We start from the raw sequence: 22040 nt of genomic DNA, 5'->3' as shown, positions 1-22040 counted from the left end.
CCTCCCCTGCGGCGGCTGCTCTTGATCTCCGGCTGCTCTTGATCTCCGTGAACGGACCCGCTGTCTCCAAACCTTGCAGAGCAGCACATTGAAGCGCTTGAAAACACAGCACAACATTGCCTAATAACACTTGCAATGCATTATGACTTCAAAGGTATGACTTTAAGTCTATGACATTATTATTTACTGATTTTTTTTTTTTTTTTTTTCTTTGATCACCAACTGCCACGACAACACACTCGTATTTTTTATGCAGTACTCCTGACGAACTTCACCCATTGCCCGCATCGTACCGGCTCTTAAGGTAGCTTGTGTTGGAGCAGCAGGACAAGCTCGCCATCCCGCCCGCTGCTTTCCTGCATTATTGCTCACCAAAACACAACGCACCCAGGGGAGAGATACCATGGTAAATAGGTAACCTATTTACCATGGTATCCCTCCCCTGCGGCGGCTGCTCTTGATCTCCGGCTGCTCTTGATCTCCGTGAACGCACCCGCTGTCTCCAAACCTTGCAGAGCAGCACATTGAAGCGCTTGAAAACACAGCACAACATTCCCTAATAACACTTGTAATGCATTATGACTTCAAAGGTATGACTTTAAGTCTATGACATTATTATTTATTGATTTTATTTTGTTTTATTTCTTTGATCACCAACTGCCACGACAACACACTCGTTTTTTTTATGCAGTACTCCTGACGAACTTCACCCATTGCCCGCATCGTACCGGCTCTTAAGGTAGCTTGTGATGGAGCAGCAGGACAAGCTCGCCATCCCGCCCGCTGCTTTCCTGCATTATTGCTCACCAAAACACAACGCACCCAGGGGAGAGATACCATGGTAAATAGGTAACCTATTTACCATGGTATCCCTCCCCTGCGGCGGCTGCTCTTGATCTCCGGCTGCTCTTGATCTCCGTGAACGCACCCGCTGTCTCCAAACCTTGCAGAGCAGCACATTGAAGCGCTTGAAAACACAGCACAACATTCCCTAATAACACTTGCAATGCATTATGACTTCAAAGGTATGACTTTAAGTCTATGACATTATTATTTATTGATTTTATTTTGTTTTTTTTTCTTTGATCACCAACTGCCACGACAACACACTCGTATTTTTTATGCAGTACTCCTGACGAACTTCACCCATTGCCCGCATCGTACCGGCTCTTAAGGTAGCTTGTGTTGGAGCAGCAGGACAAGCTCGCCATCCCGCTGCTTTCCTGCATTATTGCTCACGAAAACACAACGCACCCAGGGGAGATATAACATTCCCTAATAACACTTGCAATGCATTATGACTTCAAAGGTATGACTTTAAGTCTATGACATTATTATTTATTTTGTTTTATTTCTTTGATCACCAACTGCCACGACAACACACTCGTTTTTTTATGCAGTACTCCTGACGAACTTCACCCATTGCCCGCATCGTACCGGCTCTTAAGGTAGCTTGTGTTGGAGCAGCAGGACAAGCTCGCCATCCCGCCCGCTGCTTTCCTGCATTATTGCTCACGAAAACACAACGCACCCAGGGGAGAGATACCATGGTAAATAGGTAACCTATTATCCCTCCCCCTGCGGTATCCCTCCCCTGCGGCGGCTGCTCTTGATCTCCGGCTGCTCATGATCTCCGTGAACGCACCCGCTGTCTCCAAACCTTGCAGAGCAGCACATTGAAGCGCTTGAAAACACAGCACAACATTCCCTAATAACACTTGCAATGCATTATGACTTCAAAGGTATGACTTTAAGTCTATGACATTATTATTTATTGATTTTATTTTGTTTTATTTCTTTGATCACCAACTGCCACGACAACACACTCGTTTTTTTTATGCAGTACTCCTGACGAACTTCACCCATTGCCCGCATCGTACCGGCTCTTAAGGTAGCTTGTGTTGGAGCAGCAGGACAAGCTCGCCATCCCGCCCGCTGCTTTCCTGCATTATTGCTCACGAAAACACAACGCACCCAGTGGAGAGATACCATGGTAAATAGGTAACCTATTTACCATGGTATCCCTCCCCTGCGGCGGCTGCTCTTGATCTCCGGCTGCTCATGATCTCCGTGAACGCACCCGCTGTCTCCAAACCTTGCAGAGCAGCACATTGAAGCGCTTGAAAACACAGCACAACATTCCCTAATAACACTTGCAATGCATTATGACTTCAAAGGTATGACTTTAAGTCTATCACATTATTATTTATTGATTTTATTTTGTTTTATTTCTTTGATCACCAACTGCCACGACAACACACTCGTTTTTTTATGCAGTACTCCTGACGAACTTCACCCATTGCCCGCATCGTACCGGCTCTTAAGGTAGCTTGTGTTGGAGCAGCAGGACAAGCTCGCCATCCCGCCCGCTGCTTTCCTGCATTATTGCTCACGAAAACACAACGCACCCAGGGGAGAGATACCATGGTAAATAGGTAACCTATTTACCATGGTATCCCTCCCCTGCGGCGGCTGCTCTTGATCTCCGGCTGCTCATGATCTCCTAGAACGCACCCGCTGTCTCCAAACCTTGCAGAGCAGCACATTGAAGCGCTTGAAAACACAGCACAACATTCCCTAATAACACTTGCAATGCATTATGACTTCAAAGGTATGACTTTAAGTCTATGACATTATTATTTATTGATTTTATTGTGTTTTATTTCTTTGATCACCAACTGCCACGACAACACACTCGTTTTTTTATGCAGTACTCCTGACGAACTTCACCCATTGCCCGCATAGTACCGGCTCTTAAGGTAGCTTGTGTTGGAGCAGCAGGACAAGCTCGCCATCCCGCCCGCTGCTTTCCTGCATTATTGCTCACGAAAACACAACGCACCCCGGGGAGAGATATACCTCCCCTGCGGCGGCTGCTCTTGATCTCCGGCTGCTCATGATCTCCGTGAACGCACCCGCTGTCTCCAAACCTTGCAGAGCAGCACATTGAAGCGCTTGAAAACACAGCACAACATTCCCTAATAACTCTTGCAATGCATTATGACTTCAAAGGTATGACTTTAAGTCTATGACATTATTATTTATTGATTTTATTTTGTTTTATTTCTTTGATCACCAACTGCCACGACAACACACTCGTTTTTTTTTATACAGTACTCCTGACGAACTTCACCCATTGCCCGCATCGTACCGGCTCTTAAGGTAGCTTGTGTTGGAGCAGCAGGACAAGCTCGCCATCCCGCCCGCTGCTTTCCTGCATTATTGCTCACGAAAACACAACGCACCCAGGGGAGAGATACCATGGTAAATAGGTAACCTATTTACCATGGTATCCCTCCCCTGCGGCGGCTGCTCTTGATCTCCGGCTGCTCATGATCTCCGTGAACGCACCCGCTGTCTCCAAACCTTGCAGAGCAGCACATTGAAGCGCTTGAAAACACAGCACAACATTCCCTAATAACACTTGCAATGCATTATGACTTCAAAGGTATGACTTTAAGTCTATGACATTATTATTTATTGATTTTATTTTGTTTTATTTCTTTGATCACCAACTGCCATTTACCATGGTATCCCTCCCCTGCGGCGGCTGCTCTTGATCTCCGGCTGCTCTTGATCTCCGTGAACGCACGCGCTGTCTCCAAGCCTTGCAGAGCAGCACATTGAAGCGCTTGAAAACACAGCACAACATTCCCTAATAACACTTGCAATGCATTATGACTTCAAAGGTATGACTTTAAGTCTATGACATTATTATTTATTAATTTTATTTTGTTTTATTTCTTTGATCACCAACTGCCACGACAACACACTCGTTTTTTTTTATGTAGTACTCCTGACGAACTTCACCCATTGCCCGCATCGTACCGGCTCTAAGGTAGCTTGTGTTGGAGCAGCAGGACAAGCTCGCCATCCCGCCCGCTGCTTTCCTGCATTATTGCTCACGAAAACACAACGCACCCAGGGGAGAGATACCATGGTAAATAGGTAACCTATTTACCATGGTATCCCTCCCCTGCGGCGGCTGCTCTTGATCTCCGGCTGCTCATGATCTCCGTGAACGCACCCGGTGTCTCCAAACCTTGCAGAGCAGCACATTGAAGCGCTTGAAAACACAGCACAACATTCCCTAATAACACTTGCAATGCATTATGACTTCAAAGGTATGACTTTAAGTCTATGACATTATTATTTATTGATTTTATTTTGTTTTATTTCTTTGATCACCAACTGCCACGACAACACACTCGTTTTTTTATGCAGTACTCCTGACGAACTTCACCCATTGCCCGCATCGTACCGGCTCTAAGGTAGCTTGTGTTGGAGCAGCAGGACAAGCTCGCCATCCCGCACGCTGCTTTCCTGCATTATTGCTCACGAAAACACAACGCACCCAGGGGAGAGATACCATGGTAAATAGGTAACCTATTTACCATGGTATCCCTCCCCTGCGGCGGCTGCTCTTGATCTCCGGCTGCTCATGATCTCCGTGAACGCACCCGCTGTCTCCAAACCTTGCAGAGCAGCACATTGAAGCGCTTGAAAACACAGCACAACATTCCCTAATAACACTTGCAATGCATTATGACTTCAAAGGTATGACTTTAAGTCTATGACATTATTATTTATTGATTTTATTTTGTTTTATTTCTTTGATCACCAACTGCCACGACAACACACTCGTTTTTTTATGCAGTACTCCTGACGAACTTCACCCATTGCCCGCATCGTACCGGCTCTTAAGGTAGCTTGTGTTGGAGCAGCAGGACAAGCTCGCCATCCCGCCCGCTGCTTTCCTGCATTATTGCTCACGAAAACACAACGCACCCAGGGGAGAGATACCATGGTAAATAGGTAACCTATTTACCATGGTATCCCTCCCCTGCGGCGGCTGCTCTTGATCTCCGGCTGCTCATGATCTCCGTGAACGCACCCGCTGTCTCCAAACCTTGCAGAGCAGCACATTGAAGCGCTTGAAAACACAGCACAACATTCCCTAATAACACTTGCAATGCATTATGACTTCAAAGGTATGACTTTAAGTCTATGACATTATTATTTATTGATTTTATTTTGTTTTATTTCTTTGATCACCAACTGCCACGACAACACACTCGTTTTTTTTATGCAGTACTCCTGACGAACTTCACCCATTGCCCGCATCGTACCGGCTCTTAAGGTAGCTTGTGTTGGAGCAGCAGGACAAGCTCGCCATCCCGCCCGCTGCTTTCCTGCATTATTGCTCACCAAAACCGTTCGCCGAAACAAAAATAGGTAAATAAGTAACCTATTTACCATGGTATCTCTCCCCTGGGTGCCTTTTGTTTCGCGCCGGCTGCTCTTGATCTCCGTGAACGCACCCGCTGTCTCCAAACCTTGCAGAGCAGCACATTGAAGCGCTTGAAAACACAGCACAACATTCCCTAATAACACTTGCAATGCATTATGACTTCAAAGGTATGACTTTAAGTCTATGACATTATTATTTATTGATTTTATTTTGTTTTATTTCTTTGATCACCAACTGCCACGACAACACACTCGTTTTTTTATGCAGTACTCCTGACGAACTTCACCCATTGCCCGCATCGTACCGGCTCTTAAGGTAGCTTGTGTTGGAGCAGCAGGACAAGCTCGCCATCCCGCCCGCTGTTTTCCTGCATTATTGCTCACGAAAACACAACGCACCCAGGGGAGAGATACCATGGTAAATAGGTAACCTATTTACAATGGTATCCCTCCCCTGCGGCGGCTGCTCTTGATCTCCGGCTGCTCATGATCTCCGTGAACGCACCCGCTGTCTCCAAACCTTGCAGAGCAGCACATTGAAGCGCTTGAAAACACAGCACAACATTCCCTAATAACACTTGCAATGCATTATGACTTCAAAGGTATGACTTTAAGTCTATGACATTATTATTTATTGATTTTATTTTGTTTTATTTCTTTGATCACCAACTGCCACGACAACACACTCGTTTTTTTATGCAGTACTCCTGACGAACTTCACCCATTGCCCGCATCGTACCGGCTCTTAAGGTAGCTTGTGTTGGAGCAGCAGGACAAGCTCGCCATCCCGCCCGCTGCTTTCCTGCATTATTGCTCACGAAAACACAACGCACCCAGGGGAGAGATACCATGGTAAATAGGTAACCTATTTACCATGGTATCCCTCCCCTGCGGCGGCTGCTCTTGATCTCCGGCTGCTCATGATCTCCGTGAACGCACCCGCTGTCTCCAAACCTTGCAGAGCAGCACATTGAAGCGCTTGAAAACACAGCACAACATTCCCTAATAACACTTGCAATGCATTATGACTTCAAAGGTATGACTTTAAGTCTATGACATTATTATTTATTGATTTTATTTTGTTTTATTTCTTTGATCACCAACTGCCACGACAACACACTCGTTTTTTTTATGCAGTACTCCTGACGAACTTCACCCATTGCCCGCATCGTACCGGCTCTTAAGGTAGCTTGTGTTGGAGCAGCAGGACAAGCTCGCCATCCCGCCCGCTGCTTTCCTGCATTATTGCTCACGAAAACACAACGCACCCAGGGGAGAGATACCATGGTAAATAGGTAACCTATTTACCATGGTATCCCTCCCCTGCGGCGGCTGCTCTTGATCTCCGGCTGCTCATGATCTCCGTGAACGCACCCGCTGTCTCCAAACCTTGCAGAGCAGCACATTGAAGCGCTTGAAAACACAGCACAACATTCCCTAATAACACTTGCAATGCATTATGACTTCAAAGGTATGACTTTAAGTCTATGACATTATTATTTATTGATTTTATTTTGTTTTATTTCTTTGATCACCAACTGCCACGACAACACACTCGTTTTTTTATGCAGTACTCCTGACGAACTTCACCCATTGCCCGCATCGTACCGGCTCTAAGGTAGCTTGTGTTGGAGCAGCAGGACAAGCTCGCCATCCAGCCCGCTGCTTTCCTGCATTATTGCTCACGAAAACACAACGCACCCAGGGGAGAGATACCATGGTAAATAGGTAACCTATTTACCATGGTATCCCTCCCCTGCGGCGGCTGCTCTTGATCTCCGGCTGCTCATGATCTCCGTGAACGCACCCGCTGTCTCCAAACCTTGCAGAGCAGCACATTGAAGCGCTTGAAAACACAGCACAACATTCCCTAATAACACTTGCAATGCATTATGACTTCAAAGGTATGACTTTAAGTCTATGACATTATTATTTATTGATTTTATTTTGTTTTATTTCTTTGATCACCAACTGCCACGACAACACACTCGTTTTTTTATGCAGTACTCCTGACGAACTTCACCCATTGCCCGCATCGTACCGGCTCTAAGGTAGCTGGTGTTGGAGCAGCAGGACAAGCTCGCCATCCCGCCCGCTGCTTTCCTGCATTATTGCTCACGAAAACACAACGCACCCAGGGGAGAGATACCATGGTAAATAGGTAACCTATTTACCATGGTATCCCTCCCCTGCGGCGGCTGCTCTTGATCTCCGGCTGCTCATGATCTCCGTGAACGCACCCGGTGTCTCCAAACCTTGCAGAGCAGCACATTGAAGCGCTTGAAAACACAGCACAACATTCCCTAATAACACTTGCAATGCATTATGACTTCAAAGGTATGACTTTAAGTCTATGACATTATTATTTATTGATTTTATTTTGTTTTATTTCTTTGATCACCAACTGCCACGACAACACACTCGTTTTTTTACGCAGTACTCCTGACGAACTTCACCCATTGCCCGCATCGTACCGGCTCTTAAGGTAGCTTGTGTTGGAGCAGCAGGACAAGCTCGCCATCCCGCCCGCTGCTTTCCTGCATTATTGCTCACGAAAACACAACGCACCCAGGGGAGAGATACCATGGTAAATAGGTAACCTATTTACCATGGTATCCCTCCCCTGCGGCGGCTGCTCTTGATCTCCGGCTGCTCATGATCTCCGTGAACGCACCCGCTGTCTCCAAACCTTGCAGAGCAGCACATTGAAGCGCTTGAAAACACAGCACAACATTCCCTAATAACACTTGCAATGCATTATGACTTCAAAGGTATGACTTTAAGTCTATGACATTATTATTTATTGATTTTATTTTGTTTTATTTCTTTGATCACCAACTGCCACGACAACACACTCGTTTTTTTTATGCAGTACTCCTGACGAACTTCACCCATTGCCCGCATCGTACCGGCTCTTAAGGTAGCTTGTGTTGGAGCAGCAGGACAAGCTCGCCATCCCGCCCGCTGCTTTCCTGCATTATTGCTCACCAAAACCGTTCGCCGAAACAAAAATAGGTAAATAGGTAACCTATTTACCATGGTATCTCTCCCCTGGGTGCCTTTTGTTTTGCGCCGGCTGCTCTTGATCTCCGTGAACGCACCCGCTGTCTCCAAACCTTGCAGAGCAGCACATTGAAGCGCTTGAAAACACAGCACAACATTCCCTAATAACACTTGCAATGCATTATGACTTCAAAGGTATGACTTTAAGTCTATGACATTATTATTTATTGATTTTATTTTGTTTTATTTCTTTGATCACCAACTGCCACGACAACACACTCGTTTTTTTATGCAGTACTCCTGACGAACTTCACCCATTGCCCGCATCGTACCGGCTCTTAAGGTAGCTTGTGTTGGAGCAGCAGGACAAGCTCGCCATCCCGCCCGCTGTTTTCCTGCATTATTGCTCACGAAAACACAACGCACCCAGGGGAGAGATACCATGGTAAATAGGTAACCTATTTACCATGGTATCCCTCCCCTGCGGCGGCTGCTCTTGATCTCCGGCTGCTCATGATCTCCGTGAACGCACCCGCTGTCTCCAAACCTTGCAGAGCAGCACATTGAAGCGCTTGAAAACACAGCACAACATTCCCTAATAACACTTGCAATGCATTATGACTTCAAAGGTATGACTTTAAGTCTATGACATTATTATTTATTGATTTTATTTTGTTTTATTTCTTTGATCACCAACTGCCACGACAACACACTCGTTTTTTTTATGCAGTACTCCTGACGAACTTCACCCATTGCCCGCATCGTACCGGCTCTTAAGGTAGCTTGTGTTGGAGCAGCAGGACAAGCTCGCCATCCCGCCCGCTGCTTTCCTGCATTATTGCTCACGAAAACACAACGCACCCAGGGGAGAGATACCATGGTAAATTATTATAAGGTAACCTATTTACCATGGTATCCCTCCCCTGCGGCGGCTGCTCTTGATCTCCGGCTGCTCATGATCTCCGTGAACGCACCCGCTGTCTCCAAACCTTGCAGAGCAGCACATTGAAGCGCTTGAAAACACAGCACAACATTCCCTAATAACACTTGCAATGCATTATGACTTCAAAGGTATGGCTTTAGGTCTATGACATTATTATTTATTGATTTTATTTTGTTTTATTTCTTTGATCACCAACTGCCACGACAACACACTCGTTTTTTTATGCAGTACTCTTGACGAACTTCACCCATTGCCCGCATCGTACCTGCTCTTAAGGTAGCTTGTGTTGGAGCAGCAGGACAAGCTCGCCATCCCGCCCGCTGCTTTCCTGCATTATTGCTCACGAAAACACAACGCACCCAGGGGAGAGATACCATGGTAAATAGGTAACCTATTTACCATGGTATCCCTCCCCTGCGGCGGCTGCTCTTGATCTCCGGCTGCTCTTGATCTCCGTGAACGCACCCGCTGTCTCCAAACCTTGCAGAGCAGCACATTGAAGCGCTTGAAAACACAGCACAACATTCGCTAATAACACTTGCAATGCATTATGACTTCAAAGGTATGGCTTTAGGTCTATGACATTATTATTTATTGATTTTATTTTGTTTTATTTCATTGATCACCAACTGCCACGACAACACACTCGTATTTTTTATGCAGTACTCCTGACGAACTTCACCCATTGCCCGCATCGTACCGGCTCTTAAGGTAGCTTGTGTTGGAGCAGCAGGACAAGCTCGCCATCCCGCCCGCTGCTTTCCTGCATTATTGCTCACCAAAACCGTTCGCCGAAACAAAAATAGGTAAATAGGTAACCTATTTACCATGGTATCTCTCCCCTGGGTGCCTTTTGTTTTGCGCCGGCTGCTCTTGATCTCAGTGAACGCACCCGCTGTCTCCAAACCTTGCAGAGCAGCACATTGAAGCGCTTGAAAACACAGCACAACATTCCCTAATAACACTTGCAATGCATTATGACTTCAAAGGTATGGCTTTAGGTCTATGACATTATTATTTATTGATTTTATTTTGTTTTATTTCTTTGATCACCAACTGCCACAACAACACACTCGTATTTTTTATGCAGTACTCCTGACGAACTTCACCCATTGCCCGCATCGTACCGGCTCTTAAGGTAGCTTGTGTTGGAGCAGCAGGACAAGCTCGCCATCCCGCCCGCTGCTTTCCTGCATTATTGCTCACCAAAACACAACGCACCCAGGGGAGAGATACCATGGTAAATAGGTAACCTATTTACCATGGTATCCCTCCCCTGCGGCGGCTGCTCTTGATCTCCGGCTGCTCTTGATCTCCGTGAACGCACCCGCTGTCTCCAAACCTTGCAGAGCAGCACATTGAAGCGCTTGAAAACACAGCACAACATTCCCTAATAACACTTGTAATGCATTATGACTTCAAAGGTATGGCTTTAGGTCTATGACATTATTATTTATTGATTTTATTTTGTTTTATTTCTTTGATCACCAACTGCCACGACAACACACTCGTTTTTTTATGCAGTACTCCTGACGAACTTCACCCATTGCCCGCATCGTACCGGCTCTTAAGGTAGCTTGTGTTGGAGCAGCAGGACAAGCTCGCCATCCCGCCCGCTGTTTTCCTGCATTATTGCTCACGAAAACACAACGCACCCAGGGGAGAGATACCATGGTAAATAGGTAACCTATTTACCATGGTATCCCTCCCCTGCGGCGGCTGCTCTTGATCTCCGGCTGCTCTTGATCTCCGTGAACGCACCCGCTGTCTCCAAACCTTGCAGAGCAGCACATTGAAGCGCTTGAAAACACAGCACAACATTCGCTAATAACACTTGCAATGCATTATGACTTCAAAGGTATGGCTTTAGGTCTATGACATTATTATTTATTGATTTTATTTTGTTTTATTTCTTTGATCACCAACTGCCACGACAACACACTCGTATTTTTTATGCAGTACTCCTGACGAACTTCACCCATTGCCCGCATCGTACCGCCTCTTAAGGTAGCTTGTGTTGGAGCAGCAGGACAAGCTCGCCATCCCGCCCGCTGCTTTCCTGCATTATTGCTCACCAAAACCGTTCGCCGAAACAAAAATAGGTAAATAGGTAACCTATTTACCATGGTATCTCTCCCCTGGGTGCCTTTTGTTTTGCGCCGGCTGCTCTTGATCTCAGTGAACGCACCCGCTGTCTCCAAACCTTGCAGAGCAGCACATTGAAGCGCTTGAAAACACAGCACAACATTCCCTAATAACACTTGCAATGCATTATGACTTCAAAGGTATGGCTTTAGGTCTATGACATTATTATTTATTGATTTTATTTTGTTTTATTTCTTTGATCACCAACTGCCACAACAACACACTCGTATTTTTTATGCAGTACTCCTAACGAACTTCACCCATTGCCCGCATCGTACCGGCTCTTAAGGTAGCTTGTGTTGGAGCAGCAGGACAAGCTCGCCATCCCGCCCGCTGCTTTCCTGCATTATTGCTCACCAAAACACAACGCACCCAGGGGAGAGATACCATGGTAAATAGGTAACCTATTTACCACGGTATCCCTCCCCTGCGGCGGCTGCTCTTGATCTCCGGCTGCTCTTGATCTCCGTGAACGCACCCGCTGTCTCCAAACCTTGCAGAGCAGCACATTGAAGCGCTTGAAAACACAGCACAACATTCCCTAATAACACTTGTAATGCATTATGACTTCAAAGGTATGGCTTTAGGTCTATGACATTATTATTTATTGATTTTATTTTGTTTTATTTCTTTGATCACCAACTGCCACGACAACACACTCGTTTTTTTATGCAGTACTCCTGACGAACTTCACCCATTGCCCGCATCGTACCGGCTCTTAAGGTAGCTTGTGTTGGAGCAGCAGGACAAGCTCGCCATCCCGCCCGCTGTTTTCCTGCATTATTGCTCACGAAAACACAACGCACCCAGGGGAGAGATACCATGGTAAATAGGTAACCTATTTACCATGGTATCCCTCCCCTGCGGCGGCTGCTCTTGATCTCCGGCTGCTCATGATCTCCGTGAACGCACCCGCTGTCTCCAAACCTTGCAGAGCAGCACATTGAAGCGCTTGAAAACACAGCACAACATTCCCTAATAACACTTGCAATGCATTATGACTTCAAAGGTATGACTTTAAGTCTATAACATTATTATTTATTGATTTTATTTTGTTTTATTTCTTTGATCACCAACTGCCACGACAACACACTCGTTTTTTTATGCAGTACTCCTGACGAACTTCACCCATTGCCCGCATCGTACCGGCTCTAAAGGTAGCTTGTGTTGGAGCAGCAGGACAAGCTCGCCATCCCGCCCGCTGCTTTCCTGCATTATTGCTCACGAAAACACAACGCACCCAGGGGAGAGATACCATGGTAAATAGGTAACCTATTTACCATGGTATCCCTCCCCTGCGGCGGCTGCTCTTGATCTCCGGCTGCTCATGATCTCCGTGAACGCACCCGCTGTCTCCAAACCTTGCAGAGCAGCACATTGAAGCGCTTGAAAACACAGCACAACATTCCCTAATAACACTTGCAATGCATTATGACTTCAAAGGTATGACTTTAAGTCTATGACATTATTATTTATTGATTTTATTTTGTTTTATTTCTTTGATCACCAACTGCCACGACAACACACTCGTTTTTTTTATGCAGTACTCCTGACGAACTTCACCCATTGCCCGCATCGTACCGGCTCTTAAGGTAGCTTGTGTTGGAGCAGCAGGACAAGCTCGCCATCCCGCCCGCTGCTTTCCTGCATTATTGCTCACGAAAACACAACGCACCCAGGGGAGAGATACCATGGTAAATTATTATAAGGTAACCTATTTACCATGGTATCCCTCCCCTGCGGCGGCTGCTCTTGATCTCCGGCTGCTCATGATCTCCGTGAACGCACCCGCTGTCTCCAAACCTTGCAGAGCAGCACATTGAAGCGCTTGAAAACACAGCACAACATTCCCTAATAACACTTGCAATGCATTATGACTTCAAAGGTATGGCTTTAGGTCTATGACATTATTATTTATTGATTTTATTTTGTTTTATTTCTTTGATCACCAACTGCCACGACAACACACTCGTTTTTTTATGCAGTACTCTTGACGAACTTCACCCATTGCCCGCATCGTACCTGCTCTTAAGGTAGCTTGTGTTGGAGCAGCAGGACAAGCTCGCCATCCCGCCCGCTGCTTTCCTGCATTATTGCTCACGAAAACACAACGCACCCAGGGGAGAGATACCATGGTAAATAGGTAACCTATTTACGATGGTATCCCTCCCCTGCGGCGGCTGCTCTTGATCTCCGGCTGCTCTTGATCTCCGTGAACGCACCCGCTGTCTCCAAACCTTGCAGAGCAGCACATTGAAGCGCTTGAAAACACAGCACAACATTCGCTAATAACACTTGCAATGCATTATGACTTCAAAGGTATGGCTTTAGGTCTATGACATTATTATTTATTGATTTTATTTTGTTTTATTTCTTTGATCACCAACTGCCACGACAACACACTCGTATTTTTTATGCAGTACTCCTGACGAACTTCACCCATTGCCCGCATCGTACCGGCTCTTAAGGTAGCTTGTGTTGGAGCAGCAGGACAAGCTCGCCATCCCGCCCGCTGCTTTCCTGCATTATTGCTCACCAAAACCGTTCGCCGAAACAAAAATAGGTAAATAGGTAACCTATTTACCATGGTATCTCTCCCCTGGGTGCCTTTTGTTTTGCGCCGGCTGCTCTTGATCTCAGTGAACGCACCCGCTGTCTCCAAACCTTGCAGAGCAGCACATTGAAGCGCTTGAAAACACAGCACAACATTCCCTAATAACACTTGCAATGCATTATGACTTCAAAGGTATGGCTTTAGGTCTATGACATTATTATTTATTGATTTTATTTTGTTTTATTTCTTTGATCACCAACTGCCACAACAACACACTCGTATTTTTTATGCAGTACTCCTGACGAACTTCACCCATTGCCCGCATCGTACCGGCTCTTAAGGTAGCTTGTGTTGGAGCAGCAGGACAAGCTCGCCATCCCGCCCGCTGCTTTCCTGCATTATTGCTCACCAAAACACAACGCACCCAGGGGAGAGATACCATGGTAAATAGGTAACCTATTTACCATGGTATCCCTCCCCTGCGGCGGCTGCTCTTGATCTCCGGCTGCTCTTGATCTCCGTGAACGCACCCGCTGTCTCCAAACCTTGCAGAGCAGCACATTGAAGCGCTTGAAAACACAGCACAACATTCCCTAATAACACTTGTAATGCATTATGACTTCAAAGGTATGGCTTTAGGTCTATGACATTATTATTTATTGATTTTATTTTGTTTTATTTCTTTGATCACCAACTGCCACGACAACACACTCGTATTTTTTATGCAGTACTCCTGACGAACTTCACCCATTGCCCGCATCGTACCGGCTCTTAAGGTAGCTTGTGTTGGAGCAGCAGGACAATCTCGCCATCCCGCCCGCTGCTTTCCTGCATTATTGCTCACCAAAACCGTTCGCCGAAACAAAAATAGGTAAATAGGTAACCTATTTACCATGGTATCTCTCCCCTGGGTGCCTTTTGTTTTGCGCCGGCTGCTCTTGATCTCAGTGAACGCACCCGCTGTCTCCAAACCTTGCAGAGCAGCACATTGAAGCGCTTGAAAACACAGCACAACATTCCCTAATAACACTTGAAATGCATTATGACTTCAAAGGTATGGCTTTAGGTCTATGACATTATTATTTATTGATTTTATTTTGTTTTATTTCTTTGATCACCAACTGCCACGACAACACACTCGTATTTTTTATGCAGTACTCCTGACGAACTTCACCCATTGCCCGCATCGTACCGGCTCTTAAGGTAGCTTGTGTTGGAGCAGCAGGACAAGCTCGCCATCCCGCCCGCTGCTTTCCTGCATTATTGCTCACCAAAACCGTTCGCCGAAACAAAAATAGGTAAATAGGTAACCTATTTACCATGGTATCTCTCCCCTGGGTGCCTTTTGTTTTGCGCCGGCTGCTCTTGATCTCAGTGAACGCACCCGCTGTCTCCAAACCTTGCAGAGCAGCACATTGAAGCGCTTGAAAACACAGCACAACATTCCCTAATAACACTTGCAATGCATTATGACTTCAAAGGTATGGCTTTAGGTCTATGACATTATTATTTATTGATTTTATTTTGTTTTATTTCTTTGATCACCAACTGCCACGACAACACACTCGTATTTCTTATGCAGTACTCCTGACGAACTTCACCCATTGCCCGCATCGTACCGGCTCTTAAGGTAGCTTGTGTTGGAGCAGCAGGACAAGCTCGCCATCCAGCCCGCTGCTTTCCTGCATTATTGCTCACCAAAACACAACGCACCCGGTATCCCTCCCCTGCGGCGGCTGCTCTTGATCTCCGGTTGCTCTTGATCTCCGTGAACGCACGCGCTGTCTCCAAACCTTGCAGAGCAGCACATTGAAGCGCTTGAAAACACAGCACAACATTCCCTAATAACACTTGCAATGCATTATGACTTCAAAGGTATGGCTTTAGGTCTATGACATTATTATTTATTGATTTTATTTTGTTTTATTTCTTTGATCACCAACTGCCACGACAACACACTCGTATTTTTTATGCAGTACTCCTGATGAACTTCACCCATTGCCCGCATCGTACCGGCTCTTAAGGTAGCTTGTGTTGGAGCAGCAGGATAAGCTCGCCATCCCGCCCGCTGCTTTCCTGCATTATTGCTCACCAAAACCGTTCGCCGAAACAAAAATAGGTAAATAGGTAACCTATTTACCATGGTATCCCTACCCTGCTGCGGCTGCTCTTGATCTCCGGCTGCTCTTGATCTCCGTGAACGCACCCGCTGTCTCCAAACCTTGCAGAGCAGCACATTGAAGCGCTTGAAAACACAGCACAACATTCCCTAATAACACTTGCAATGCATTATGACTTCAAAGGTATGGCTTTAGGTCTATGACATTATTATTTATTGATTTTATTTTGTTTTATTTCTTTGATCACCAACTGCCACGACAACACACTCGTATTTTTTATGCAGTACTCCTGACGAACTTCACCCATTGCCCGCATCGTACCGGCTCTTAAGGTAGCTTGTGTTGGAGCAGCAGGACAAGCTCGCCATCCCGCCCGCTGCTTTCCTGCATTATTGCTCACGAAAACACAACGCACCCAGGGGAGAGATACCATGGTAAATAGGTAACCTATTTACCATGGTATCCCTCCCCTGCGGCGGCTGCTCTTGATCTCCGGCTGCTCTTGATCTCCGTGAACACACCCGCTGTCTCCAAACCTTGCAGAGCAGCACATTGAAGCGCTTGAAAACACAGCACAACATTCCCTAATAACACTTGCAATGCATTATGACTTCAAAGGTATGACTTTAAGTCTATGACATTATTATTTATTGATTTTATTTTGTTTTATTTCTTTGATCACCAACTGCCACGACAACACACTCGTTTTTTTATGCAGTACTCCTGACGAACTTCACCCATTGCCCGCATCGTACCGGCTCTTAAGGTAGCTTGTGTTGGAGCAGCAGGACAAGCTCGCCATCCCGCCCGCTGCTTTCCTGCATTATTGCTCACGAAAACACAACGCACCCAGGGGAGAGATACCATGGTAAATTATTATAAGGTAACCTATTTACCATGGTATCCCTCCCCTGCGGCGGCTGCTCTTGATCTCCGGCTGCTCATTATCTCCGTGAACGCACCCGCTGTCTCCAAACCTTGCAGAGCAGCACATTGAAGCGCTTGAAAACACAGCACAACATTCCCTAATAACACTTGCAATGCATTATGACTTCAAAGGTATGGCTTTAGGTCTATGACATTATTATTTATTGATTTTATTTTGTTTTATTTCTTTGATCACCAACTGCCACGACAACACACTCGTTTTTTTATGCAGTACTCCTGACGAACTTCACCTATTGCCCGCATCGTACCGGCTCTTAAGGTAGCTTGTGTTGGAGCAGCAGGACAAGCTCGCCATCCTGCCCGCTGCTTTCCTGCATTATTGCTCACCAAAACCGTTCGCCGAAACAAAAATAGGTAAATAGGTAACCTATTTACCATGGTATCCGTCCCCTGCGGCGGCTGCTCTTGATCTCCGGCTGCTCTTGATCTCCGTGAACGCTCCCTCTGTCTCCAAACCTTGCAGAGCAGCACACTGAAGCGCTTGAAAACACAGCACAACATTCCCTAATAACACTTGCAATGCATTATGACTTCAAAGGTATGGCTTTAGGTCTATGACATTATTATATATTGATTTTATTTTGTTTTATTTCTTTGATCACCAACTGCCACGACAACACGCTCGTTTTTTTATGCAGTACTCCTGACGAACTTCACCCATTGCCCGCATCGTACCGGCTCTTAAGGTAGCTTGTGTTGGAGCAGCAGGACAAGCTCGCCATCCCGCCCGCTGCTTTCCTGCATTATTGCTCACCAAAACCGTTCGCCGAAACAAAAATAGGTAAATAGGTAACCTATTTACCATGGTATCCCTCCCCTGCGGCGGCTGCTCTTGATCTCCGGTTGCTCTTGATCTCCGTGAACGAACGCGCTGTTTCCAAGCCTTGCAGAGCAGCACATTGAAGCGCTTGAAAACACAGCACAACATTCCCTAATAACACTTGCAATGCATTATGACTTCAAAGGTATGACTTTAAGTCTATGACATTATTATTTATTGATTTTATTTTGTTTTTTTTTCTTTGATCACCAACTGCCACGACAACACACTCGTTTTTTTATGCAGTACTCCTGACGAACTTCACCCATTGCCCGCATCGTACCGGCTCTTAAGGTAGCTTGTGTTGGAGCAGCAGGACAAGCTCGCCATCATGCCCGCTGCTTTCCTGCATTATTACTCACGAAAACACAACGCACCCAGGGGAGAGATACCATGGTAAATAGGTAACCTGGTATCCCTCCCCTGCGGCGGCTGCTCTTGATCTCCAGCTGCTCTTGATCTCCGTGAACGCACGCGCTGTCTCCAAACCTTGCAGAGCAGCACATTGAAGCGCTTGAAAACACAGCACAACCTTCCCTAATAACACTTGCAATGCATTATGACTTCAAAGGTATGGCTTTAGGTCTATGACATTATTATTTATTGATTTTATTTTGTTTTATTTCTTTGATCACCAACTGCCACGACAACACACTCGTTTTTTTATGCAGTACTCGTGACGAACTTCACCCATTGCCCGCATCGTACCGGCTCTTAAGGTAGCTTGTGTTGGAGCAGCAGGACAAGCTCGCCATCCCGCCCGCTGCTTTCCTGCATTATTGCTCACCAAAACCGTTCGCCGAAACAAAAATAGGTAAATAGGTAACCTATTTACCATGGTATCTCTCCCCTGGGTGCCTTTTGTTTTGCGCCGGCTGCTCTTGATCTCCGTGAACGCACCCGCTGTCTCCAAACCTTGCAGAGCAGCACATTGAAGCGCTTGAAAACACAGCACAACATTCCCTAATAACACTTGCAATGCATTATGACTTCAAAGGTATGGCTTTAGGTCTATGACATTATTATTTATTGATTTTATTTTGTTTTATTTCTTTGATCACCAACTGCCACGACAACACACTCGTTTTTTTATGCAGTACTCCTGACGAACTTCACCCATTGCCCGCATCGTACCGGCTCTTAAGGTAGCTTGTGTTGGAGCAGCAGGACAAGCTCGCCATCCCGCCCGCTGCTTTCCTGCATTATTGCTCACCAAAACACAATGCACCCAGGGGAGAGATACCATGGTAAATAGGTAACCTATTTACCATGGTATCCCTCCCCTGCGGCGGCTGCTCTTGATCTCCGGTTGCTCTTGATCTCCGTGAACGAACGCGCTGTTTCCAAGCCCTGCAGAGCAGCACATTGAAGCGCTTGAAAACACAGCACAACATTCCCTAATAACACTTGCAATGCATTATGACTTCAAAGGTATGACTTTAAGTCTATGACATTATTATTTATTGATTTTATTTTGTTTTTTTTTCTTTGATCACCAACTGCCACGACAACACACTCGTTTTTTTATGCAGTACTCCTGACGAACTTCACCCATTGCCCGCATCGTACCGGCTCTTAAGGTAGCTTGTGTTGGAGCAGCAGGACAAGCTCGCCATCATGCCCGCTGCTTTCCTGCATTATTGCTCACCAAAACACAACGCACCCAGGGGAGAGATACCATGGTAAATAGGTTACCTATTTACCATGGTATCCCTCCCCTGCGGCGGCTGCTCTTGATCTCCGGCTGCTCTTGATCTCCGTGAACGCACCCGCTGTCTCCAAACCTTGCAGAGCAGCACATTGAAGCGCTTGAAAACACAGCACAACATTCAATAATAACACTTGTAATGCATAATGACTTCAAAGGTATGACTTTAAGTCTATGACATTATTATTTATTGATTTTATTTTGTTTTATTTCTTTGATCACCAACTGCCACGACAACACACTCGTTTTTTTTATGCAGTACTCCTGACGAACTTCACCCATTGCCCGCATCGTACCGGCTCTTAAGGTAGCTTGTGATGGAGCAGCAGGACAAGCTCGCCATCCCGCCCGCTGCTTTCCTGCATTATTGCTCACCAAAACCGTTCGCCGAAACAAAAATAGGTAAATAGGTAACCTATTTACCATGGTATCTCTCCCCTGGGTGCCTTTTGTTTTGCGCCGGCTGCTCTTGATCTCCGTGAACGCACCCGCTGTCTCCAAACCTTGCAGAGCAGCACATTGAAGCGCTTGAAAACACAGCACAACATTCCCTAATAACACTTGCAATGCATTATGACTTCAAAGGTATGGCTTTAGGTCTATGACATTATTATTTATTGATTTTATTTTGTTTTATTTCTTTGATCACCAACTGCCACGACAACACACTCGTTTTTATATGCAGTACTCCTGACGAACTTCACCCATTGCCCGCATCGTACCGGCTCTTAAGGTAGCTTGTGTTGGAGCAGCAGGACAAGCTCGCCATCCCGCCCGCTGCTTTCCTGCATTATTGCTCACGAAAACACAACGCACCCAGGGGAGAGATACCATGGTAAATAGGTAACCTATTTACCATGGTATCCCTCCCCTGCGGCGGCTGCTCTTGATCTCCGGTTGCTCTTGATCTCCGTGAACGAACGCGCTGTTTCCAAGCCCTGCAGAGCAGCACATTGAAGCGCTTGAAAACACAGCACAACATTCCCTAATAACACTTGCAATGCATTATGACTTCAAAGGTATGACTTTAAGTCTATGACATTATTATTTATTGATTTTATTTTGTTTTTTTTTCTTTGATCACCAACTGCCACGACAACACACTCGTTTTTTTATGCAGTACTCCTGACGAACTTCACCCATTGCCCGCATCGTACCGGCTCTTAAGGTAGCTTGTGTTGGAGCAGCAGGACAAGCTCGCCATCATGCCCGCTGCTTTCCTGCATTATTGCTCACCAAAACACAACGCACCCAGGGGAGAGATACCATGGTAAATAGGTTACCTATTTACCATGGTATCCCTCCCCTGCGGCGGCTGCTCTTGATCTCCGGCTGCTCTTGATCTCCGTGAACGCACCCGCTGTCTCCAAACCTTGCAGAGCAGCACATTGAAGCGCTTGAAAACACAGCACAACATTCAATAATAACACTTGTAATGCATAATGACTTCAAAGGTATGACTTTAAGTCTATGACATTATTATTTATTGATTTTATTTTGTTTTATTTCTTTGATCACCAACTGCCACGACAACACACTCGTTTTTTTTATGCAGTACTCCTGACGAACTTCACCCATTGCCCGCATCGTACCGGCTCTTAAGGTAGCTTGTGATGGAGCAGCAGGACAAGCTCGCCATCCCGCCCGCTGCTTTCCTGCATTATTGCTCACCAAAACCGTTCGCCGAAACAAAAATAGGTAAATAGGTAACCTATTTACCATGGTATCTCTCCCCTGGGTGCCTTTTGTTTTGCGCCGGCTGCTCTTGATCTCCGTGAACGCACCCGCTGTCTCCAAACCTTGCAGAGCAGCACATTGAAGCGCTTGAAAACACAGCACAACATTCCCTAATAACACTTGCAATGCATTATGACTTCAAAGGTATGGCTTTAGGTCTATGACATTATTATTTATTGATTTTATTTTGTTTTATTTCTTTGATCACCAACTGCCACGACAACACACTCGTTTTTATATGCAGTACTCCTGACGAACTTCACCCATTGCCCGCATCGTACCGGCTCTTAAGGTAGCTTGTGTTGGAGCAGCAGGACAAGCTCGCCATCCCGCCCGCTGCTTTCCTGCATTATTGCTCACGAAAACACAACGCACCCAGGGGAGAGATACCATGGTAAATAGGTAACCTATTTACCATGGTATCCCTCCCCTGCGGCGGCTGCTCTTGATCTCCGGTTGCTCTTGATCTCCGTGAACGAACGCGCTGTTTCCAAGCCCTGCAGAGCAGCACATTGAAGCGCTTGAAAACACAGCACAACATTCCCTAATAACACTTGCAATGCATTATGACTTCAAAGGTATGACTTTAAGTCTATGACATTATTATTTATTGATTTTATTTTGTTTTTTTTTCTTTGATCACCAACTGCCACGACAACACACTCGTTTTTTTATGCAGTACTCCTGACGAACTTCACCCATTGCCCGCATCGTACCGGCTCTTAAGGTAGCTTGTGTTGGAGCAGCAGGACAAGCTCGCCATCATGCCCGCTGCTTTCCTGCATTATTGCTCACCAAAACACAACGCACCC

Source organism: Acipenser ruthenus, chromosome 1 (assembly GCF_902713425.1).
Source record: "Acipenser ruthenus chromosome 1, fAciRut3.2 maternal haplotype, whole genome shotgun sequence".
NCBI lineage: Eukaryota > Metazoa > Chordata > Actinopteri > Acipenseriformes > Acipenseridae > Acipenser > Acipenser ruthenus.
This window is presented reverse-complemented; position numbering follows the sequence as displayed.